This window comes from Ciconia boyciana, chromosome 7 (assembly GCF_034638445.1).
Source record: "Ciconia boyciana chromosome 7, ASM3463844v1, whole genome shotgun sequence".
In the NCBI taxonomy this organism is placed as follows: Eukaryota; Metazoa; Chordata; class Aves; order Ciconiiformes; family Ciconiidae; genus Ciconia; species Ciconia boyciana.
The window spans coordinates 17,424,703-17,433,506 of NC_132940.1; the positions used below are offsets into that span (position 1 = coordinate 17,424,703).

General features: G+C 40.2%; 1 protein-coding gene across 3 annotated transcripts in view; it reads right to left on the reverse strand.

The window, feature by feature from the left end:
• ODF2L (outer dense fiber of sperm tails 2 like) overlaps window positions 1–8,804 on the reverse strand; it is a 61,984-nt gene that overhangs the window by 25,585 nt on the left and 27,595 nt on the right. The gene's annotated exons all lie outside the window — the stretch shown is intronic.

An 8,804-nucleotide genomic window follows, 5' to 3' on the forward strand; every position in this document is an offset into this window, starting at 1 on the left:
TGTGGTGATTGCTTATATAATAAAGCAACCACTATCCATCAGTGGGGGCTAATTAGCATGATAGTTAGCACTGCACTCCGTACCTCATAAACAAAGAATGAACTACAAGTTTCAGTCCTCAAAACCACGTTTTAATGACTGTGGCACAATCCACAGAGTGGAAAGTAATTAAAGGAAATATGACACACAGTTCCATGATGACATAATTACAAGCCTTACTAAAAGAGGTGTGCTGGAGAGAGGCTTCTTTAGATACCACGTGAACTCTGCGGAGTGTTTGTCATGGCTCATGACTTTATCTGCTCTAGAGGTATAACTGAACCTTTCATTTCTGTGTCAGAAATTCAAGACTCCAATGCCTGCCTTTCTTCCTTTTTTAATTTTGGCAATAGCCTGCTATCACAAAAGTCTCACAAAAGCAGCAGATTTGCTGCGACCCTGTTTATACACTGTTCCTTCCCCATCCTTTTATGCACTGCATGGTGTAATACTGGCCAGAATTTATTTCTCAGAGCAATCCTTAGACACTCACTGCCTTACACAGAAATATATATCCGACAGAGACGGAGCGATGACGTTTCTTCCCACACACACATAGGTATGGTGGGTTTTGCTACTTCCCCGGCCTGTTTCTCAGCATCTCTCACTCCGTGTCATGACGTGCCAGCTTCTCAAGCAGGTAGACAGGAAAGTCCTTCACTCTACAGTGCATGGGGGCAGTGGGCACTGGGGCGGGCTGCCCCGTGGAGTTATGATGCTGTAGTGCTATTGAGTTCCACACAGACAGCCACCCACTCACAGAGCCTCATCTCTTTGCACAGACAACTTAGCAGGAGCATCTTCACTGCTCAAAGAGCAGCAGCGGGTGTTTCTGCACCCACTTAAGGCATGGAAGAAATATAAAGCAATTCCAAGGCACAGGAAAGTAGCAGGGAGGGCTTTCTCCTGAACAGCATTTTACATGGCAGCAGGTCTGTGTGTCCTTCATTTGGAGACTGCGGGTTCAGTGTTGGTCTTCTTAGGTTTTGGCCAAGGGCATTTGGGAACATCTTACTGCAGATGCAGGTTATAGCAGCTACAGTGATGCAGAACTTCCCTTATTACGTGTATTGACCTGCCTGGATCAGAGTTCCCAGTACTAGTTGTTCACCATAAATCCAACTGTACTGATGCCACTCCTCATTTCCATGTGAGTCACTTCCAGCTCAGTCAGACATCTCAGCTGTTTGCAGGAGACTTTTTAGATCTTCAAAGCAGGCAAAAATAGCTTTGATTTATTTCTCTTTTACTAAGCAGTCCTTAAATCCACTTGCATTCATTCCCCAATTTAGACTTTCTCCCTGTGCAGTGCAACCCAGGGGGTGAGTATGAGCCCAGTTTGTTCCTCTTCCTTAGCATGTGCATCTCCTGCGAAACTGCTTGCTCCAGTTCCTAAATTGCTACAGCCCCTTCCTTACACTGCAAAATGGCCAGAGAGTAGGGTGAGGTCCCAGAACTAGGGCAGGTACCAAAGGAATCTGTTCAAGACTTGGGAAATGAGACCTTATGGTGAAAGAAGGAGCAAGGGGACATTACAGAGTGGAGTTCCAAGCAAAAGGGTAGAAACAACTGAGAGTGCATTGTATTTTCAAGATTAAGGTAGTTTAATTTGTATAAATATAGTTTAGTTACAGAAATTCCTTTCCAAGAGAAAGGGGCGCACTCAAACATATAGCTTAAATTTTAGCCAGACTTTTGGAAGGCCTGATTCTGTATCTGGCCAAATTCTCTCTCTTATCAGTGACAGCTCATTAGCCCTGGAAATTCTGCCTTGCAGGGAGCAGAGGCAGAGACCCTTTTGTGCATGGGTGGAGCAGACAGCCGGGCTGCAGTTAGCGGGACACAAACAATACCTACAGGAAAATGGGAAGTTCCTTGGAAGTGCTTAATGTGGCCAGCTGGAACTGTGAGCGGAAGCCTGGGTGGATGTAACGCACCATAATAAATGTCAAGCCATTCTCCCTGTGTAACAGCAGGGATCCCATCCCCAGCTGGTTGTTCATGGTGCTGCTCAGGGAAGATGCTGTTAGATTTACCAAACCTCTGCTTAAGCCCCGTTAGCCTGTGGGTTCCCCAGTCCTGGGCACTCTCTGTGGGAACAGCAGTCCCTATGGCTAAAAACTCCAGCTTTTCCATGGCGGGAGGGCTGACCTCACTTGCCTGCATTTCTTTGCAGAGGCCATTTCTTTGCTGAGGCCAGCCCCACATGGGGCACTGGTGGGCTTCGGCTCTCGGGATTTTGGCAGCACTTGGCCGAGGATGGCTATTCAGGAGAGAGATGGGCCAGAAAGGCCCTGACTCATCCGGTCCTGGGAAGCTGGGAGGAAGCTGTGGATCGCTGCCCAGCTGGGGGCTGCTCCTGGGGCAGAGCCAGCCGGGGAGGAGGGAGCCCAGCAGGCGCCTGCCTTGCCCTCCCACGCGTGTGGCTCCAGCCCTCCGCACCCTGCACCAGCTTCACTCGGGCACCCTTCACGCTTACAGGCAGGATTTGGTTTTGGCACTTCTGGTTATCACCGGTGAGAAATCAAAACATGAGTCCTGTGACAAGCTACGGCTCAAAGCCTGTTGCAGGGAATAGAGCACAATACATTCTTTTACTCACATTTATTAGTGCACCTTAAATTTTAAAAAGTGATGTGGAAAAGTATTCACATGAGAATGCCCTTAAGAACCAGCAAAATCATCTATGAACCACCATTAATAAATACATAAGTAATAATCATCAGTAACAACAGCAGTAACAACAGCTATACCATCCTGTTGGTTATAATGAACTACGACAGTGCTGGACTGTAAGAATCTCCAGGCTAAATCTATCATAGTCCATAAATGGAGTCCTTGCAAGCTGTTTAATCATTTTAATCAGACCTGGTCTGTGACCAGTCTGAATAGCCTTGGACTGAATAGCCTGTCTGGTCTGAATATCCTTGTTGATACTCAGTTTCATTTCACCACTTGGTTTTATATTTATTACAAGTCAGAAACCTTTGCTTATGAGTTCCAGTGTTTTCCTTTCCCCCCCCTCTTGCTTTCTTAACCCATCACCCCTCTAATAACTCCTGGCTGGCAATTGTGCTGAAGACAGCAGTAATACTTGTCTAGGTGGAGTTTCAGAGTCATGAGGGAAGGCCTGGCAAGAAATCCAAGGAGAACAAAGGCAGCCTGTTGCTACAGAGGCAGAAAAAGAAGTAGGGACTAGTTCATAAGAGTTGGTTAGTTAGCCTTGCTTCTCTACATGCCACTTTTCACTCGTAGCTATCAGAGGCTGAGCAAAGGATAATGGAGACATGTCTGAGGTTTGCCTTCCTTGTCTATCTGAAGCAGAGGTAGATGCTCGCTACCAAGCCCTCTGATTTGCAAGTGCTAACTCACTCCCTCCTCTTCCTCCCTCCTTCGGAGGCCTGCTGTTCTCTACATACATAGTGGCAGCTCCTTCTTGGAAACATGGCGATGACCTGTACACCCTACAACATGAAGCGGGTGGAAAAATGGGAAAATGCATCAATTTCACACCTAACTTCCAAGTAAATGATTATTTGATAGACATGTAAGGCTCACTGGGTAAATTCCCTAAACCATTTTACTCTTCTGGTTTGCCCTCAGTTGTCGACAACAGAAGACTGAAGAATAGAGAACATATGTTGTTTAACGCTTTCCTGTATGTTTCCCACACGTCTCAGTAGCATGTACTGCTGTGCGAAACCTGTGTGAAATGTATAAAGGTAGCCTTTTGTTCCTAATCCCTTAGTAGTGTGTCTAATGGAAAATAAAGCACTGGTTTGTTGAGGTTAGTTCCACTTACAATGTCAAATACTAAATTATAATTTGATGCCTGGTTTACTCTCATGTAAGTGTATATTAAAAAGCATCGCTGTTTTATCATACCTTTCTAGAGACAGAATTCAAGTTCAAACACATAATGGTAAAAGAAGCCAATTTTAAAAGACATAAAAGCTAAGACCTTCAAATGGTGTTATTTAAAGTTAGTCACACTTAGCCACAGAAGTGAATTACTTGGTATTAAAACTGCCTAAGGTTGAGTGTTGCTGGAAAGTTGCTGTTCAGAAAGTCCACCATATAATTTTGCTGACTAATTTTGCATACAGGGATACAATGGCTGACTACAATTACCATGCATTTGCCCTCCTGTTCTCCCTGCAGGCAGAGTCTTTGTTCATGAGTGGGCCCACCTTCGATGGGGGTGTTTGGTGAGTATGACAGTGACAGGCATTTCTGTGCCACTGGGCAGAATCAGGTTAAAGTTACAAGGTAATTCAGCATTTCCCTCCTTCTACAAGCCCTTTGTGGTGGGCTTTAGAAACCTGACTGGTCTTTTTCTATAAACTTTTGAGGTATCCCTTTTTCTTTTAGTCCTTATTTCATCCCTCATTAAATATCTTTCCTACTTTATGAATAGATCATGTGATTTCCTCTGCATTTTCATCTAAAGATATTCATCTTTACACATTTCTGTGGCTGATGGATCGGCAATGATGTTGGGCATTACTTTTTTCTGAACTGACACCGGAGACTTAATCACTTCTGTGCTCTGCCACTGGAGAGGAAAAGGTGCTTGTACAGAAATCCTCCTTCCCCCCTGCCCCCAGTGTTTGTCTGTCGTAGCTCTTCCTTCTCATCTCACCTCTCCCTTCTCGGAGTACACTGCAACTTCGGGGCTTTCGTATTAAGCTTCTGGGTCTCTCTTGCTCCAAACTCTTTTCTTTTTAATCTTTACTACCTCTGCACAACTTCACCCCACGCTCTCACCACTGCAGGAGTGCCTGGCTCACTATCTGTTTTTCCTATCTGTCCATATGGCCAATAGACCTCGAGAAACAAGTTTTATTACAGCATATTTGACCTGCAACTCACTGACCAAGTGCCTGTACGTAATCAGGAAGCCATTTAACAGGCATTTTCCAGGGTACAGCAATATTTGGAAGTGGTAACTACTGAATTAATAATACTACTTCTGCAATTGTAAAATTTAAATCTGTAATTGTAATATTTTTACTCAGGCAATAGACTGAAGTGATGGAGAAGCAAACAAATCAATGATTATTCTTGGTGTCACTTTGCAATGTCTATTCATATCTTTTTACAAGGATAACTGTTTTACACAAGCAGAGTGCAGACTACACTCCAAGCACCGTTAATGTCAGCACTACATTCAGATAGGGTTTTTAAGTGGAAATGTATTCTGTTTTATCCTTAGGTGTTCCTCTGATCTTACTGGCATCTATATCTGTGAAAAAAATTCCTGCACTGAAGGTAATGGTGTCGTTAATAAGCTAACATGGCTTTTTAAGGAAGGATGGGCATTTATTCCTGAAAGAAATCAAACTGCAGAATCAGCAGTAATGTGTATGCAAAGTTTATAAGTACAAACACATAAGAACAGATTTCTTTCAATGAAACATACTGTTATAAAATTTGCTATATCCTCCTTTTTGAAATGTAACATTTATTTCAACTTTTATGTAAATCAACTGTAATGCATACTGTTATTAATGTAAAATGAAGTTTACCATCAGCTGATGTCTCAACTGTAAAAATCAGTAGTGAAGATTATTTCTGTCCCTACTTTTATTTGTTATTCTTCTGTTGCTTAATTCTGATTTTTGTCTATTTGTTTATCATTGTAGGTGGCTGAATTCTGTAATGAGAGTAACCAGAACAGAGAAGCACCCAATCTGCAGAATCGAATGTGTGACTACAGAAGCACATGGGAAGTAATTAAAAACTGTGAAGATTTTGAAAATAATCTATTCTTTAGCTTTATAATGAAATAATAGATGATTTTGCTAAGAAATTAGCATTTCCTTGAGTTAAAACACAGTACAAAAAGGCAACTTCAGACTGCAGTCTTCTCAAACAGTTTTAACACACCATCAAAACCAGAGGAGCTGTACAGATTGCGTATCGGAGAAGAATTTTTCTGTTATTCTTATATTCTAGGTAAATTAATCTAGAAAGCATAAATAAATACAACCGTTTTTGTTTGATGTTAATTTATGTCATTTTTATAGCTAGGTTCTGACATTGTTAAGAATGATGGGATCTATTCCAAGTACTTGTTTACTTTCCCTGAGAATGGCAGATACAGCCTGAAAGTTTACATCCAAGCTAACAGAACTATTGTGCCATGAACTGCAACGCCATGGAGTCATGCCATGTCTATACCAGGTCATGTAGAAAATGGTACAGCAAAGTAAGGCAGAGAAAATTATACAGCTATTTATTCCAGCACTTGTATACATCAAGTCCCTTCACAAATACTAAGAGTAGGCACTAGAGCAATGACAGTCCTGCTAAGAGGTATTTAGTTCCGAACACTTCTCAAACACTGTGTGTGGTTGTTTCCCTTTAACACAATAAAAGTCTGTATTCCCCAGAAGAATATTTAAAGTAGACTGTAAACAACTATAATAGAGCAGTATCTGTGTACTACAGATAGACAGGATTTGTATTTTGACTGTGAAAAGAATACCTGCAGGTTTATTAACTAGAGTACTCTAATCAGTCATCTTAAATTAAAACTGTTGAAGTTTTAGTAAATTAAATTCTCCTGTAACTATTTTATAACAAGTAACAGTTACTTCAATTTCATATTAGCTTTCTTAGTAATTAGCACTCTTGAAACTCTAAAGAAACAGCTATTGCACTAGAAATTATTGTACTTATTTGACGTTAATGGATTTTTCAGATTTAAAACCATATCAATGAGAAGTTCAGGTCACCTGCATACTACAAGAATATGCATATAGTTAAGATTAATCAGCATTGTTTTAAAGCTTGAGGTAAAATCAAGATGAACCCATCAAGACCCTCAGCTATTAAAAATTGTATTTGGAGCAGAAGAGGAGGTTTCCACAGAACAGCTGCAGAAGGCTCCTTCATAGTGTCTGCAGTTCCAATGGGACCTTATGCTGATGTGTTTCCACCATGTAAAATTATTCATCTTGATGCCAGAATAGAAGATGATAAGGTAATTTTATTATGGACTGCCCCAGGAAATGATTTTGATGAAGGCCACGGTATGTTTTGGCTTGCTATCCTGCCTCGTGCCCAAGGTGAAATTGCAAAATGAATACATTTTCTGTGGGCATTTTAAGTGAGCTCCCAACCTTTATCAACAGTATTTTGTTGCATCTGGAAGCACCTGTACAAGCGCCAGCTCAATTTTTGTCTGTACTTTGTAGCAGAAACTGAAGACTCATTTCTCATTTTTCATCATTAATCAATTTTTTGTTAGCTGTAAATGGCTTAAATGTGCTATTCTAGTAATTCAGTGAGATACACATCACACAACACAAGATCTGTAATGGAGTTTAGTCTCACTGACACCAGTGGGAATTTTGTGCAGTGGTTCCAAGGCTTTATTCTTGCTCTGCTCTTGCAAAGGTTTTAAATGGGATTAACCAATATGTTTTTAGAAAGAGGTTCTTGGAATTTTGATGGAAGGCTCACTTTCACTATGCTGTAGTATTTTGCTGCTTATGGAAGAGAGTGGAAGGAAACATCAAATTTGGATAAGAAATAGGAATTTTACTTCACTTAGTGCAAGCTCAAATTAAGTGAAGTCAGAAATACTGAGACACTGCAGTGTGGCTTCATGATCTATTCATCATCTATTCATTTCAGTGCTGTGTTGTGAGAAATTTAATAATTCAAGCACTTAGGTAATAAAATAAGTTTTTTGCAATCTACCCACCATGCTGCATTTATTTTTCCCAGTAGCTGAACTAACTAATGAAACTGATACTAAGTAGTTAGTATTTTGAAAGTATTTTGAAAATAAATTATTTTGAAAGAGATCAAACGTTTGAATGATAGCTAACACACATGACAATATGTTCTAATATTTGCATTTTCAGCTGCAAGTTATGAAATCAGAACAAGTGAGACTCCTCTGGAACTCAGAGGCAACTTTTATAACACTGCTTTTGTGAATATTTCATCTATCACCTGAGCATGCCGGCTGCAAAGGTAAGTTAAAAAGTTTCGCTAACCAGTAGTGGGGAAGTGTTTAAAAAGGAATTAGTCATTACTGTTTCCAAGGCTTCAGTGACTGCTAAAGACAAACTGAAAACAATCATTATTTCGTATTGATATAAAAAAAAATCCACACAGAAGAATTTAGCTAATTTTTCTGTCCAATATTTCAGAAAAAGTGGGATGACGTAATTTCATACCATGACCATCAGGAGTTATTTTTTGATACACTAGGAAAACAGATGGAGGTAAATCTTCAACCTGAAGTACTTTTAAATGCATGTGCCTGGATGAATTTTACACAGTAATTTTAAAAGAATTGCGTAAGACCTTCAGCAGCAGTTTACTCTCTTGATTATTAATGACTCTTACAATATCACCAAGAAGACAGAGTATTTTTTTAAAAGGCAGAGGGGATGACCTGCAAAATTACTGGAAAATCTGCTTAACATCTGTCCCACAAAAATAATAGGAAAGCTGATACAGAATTCAATCAACAATGAATTAAAGGATGAAAATATAATCAGTGTCAATCACTACCACATTTATTCCATTTTTATTATTTTTAATGCAATTATGAATTTAACTAACAATGTAGCTGTATCATGAGATATTTGTGAAATGAGTACTGTGTGATATCGGATTCAAATTATAGTACTACGTTGGATTAACCACACACCTCCTTAAAAAATTAGAAACTACCTAGCTGGGAGATCTCAAAAAGTAGCTGGTAGGGAATCATCATCTAATAGACATTTCTCAAAGGATTG